Source organism: Silurus aristotelis (genome assembly GCF_946808225.1).
Source record: "Silurus aristotelis genome assembly, chromosome: 23".
Lineage (NCBI taxonomy): Eukaryota > Metazoa > Chordata > Actinopteri > Siluriformes > Siluridae > Silurus > Silurus aristotelis.
In genome coordinates, this window is record NC_139596.1 from 17,403,001 (window position 1) to 17,404,185 (window position 1,185).

Consider the following 1,185-nt stretch of genomic DNA (forward strand, 5'->3'; position numbering starts at 1 on the left):
CGTTTAGTTATTAAAGTGAGTAACAATTTAGATTATAAAGTTGGTAACTTGGCAAAATAGACAACTAATTTTAAGAGTTAATGAGTAAAGTTAGTCAAGTCAGCAATTTAACAAATTAGGTTAGTGAGTTTAGATAGTAAAGTAAGTAACATAGCAAGTTAGATTAATAAGTTAGTGAGTTTGGTTAGTAAATTAAGTAACTTAGCAAGTTGGACTACTAAGTTAGTATTTAGTTAGCAAATTCAGTAACTTGACAAGTTGGAAAACTAAGTTAGTGAGTTTAGTTAGTAAAATTGGTAAACTTGGCAGGTAAGTGAGTTTAGTTGGCAACTCACCAAAATTAGGTTAGAAAGTTAATGAGTTAAGTAAGTAAAGTGAGTAATGTGGCAAGTTAGACTACTAAGTTAGTGAGTATTAGTAATGTCAAGAAAGTTAGATTTAGATTAACAAGTTAGTGATTTGTAATGGTAAATTAGTCAGTAGGTTAGTGGTGGAAGTCAGTTAATTTGTGCTACAGTAGGTTGTTCCGTATACAAGCAAATTACGTTAATAAATCAGTAAAATCCACAACGTATCAGGTCTATCGATAGTGAGTTCAGATGACCATGTTTGTAAGGTCAGCTGGTACATTAGTAAGTTTGGTTAATAAGTTGTAACTCAATTAGTGAAGTAAGTAAATAATGTTTTCCTAAAACGTATATATAACTTAATACAGTTGTTCTTACTGGATCAAGACGTGTCTTTCGGGTCCTGTGTGGTATAAATCCAGGGGAAAAGATCATAACAACCCAAAAAGAGTTTTAACTTTGTACATTGAGTTTGTGTACAAGTCCTTTTCTCCTGTCTACGATTAGACCACTGTAAAAAAAAAAATAATTTATTGGTGCCTCATTCATCATGAAAGTGTCATAAAACATCTGATGTGTTACAATGGAGGCTTTGTTCTGCGCAAGAGCTGATCCTGTGTCCTTCATTGTCACCATCATAAACGTCAAATATGAACAATTACTGAAGACATTGTGGTAATTACTACCAGAGACATGAAGTCACGCAGAACCAGACACACAAGCACACACATCTATCTGTCTGTCTTCTACTCAGTCTGCATGCAAATAAAGAGGGAATAAACACACAGTGATATCCTTCAAAGAAATCAATGATCCTTCAAAATGTACTTACTCTGAT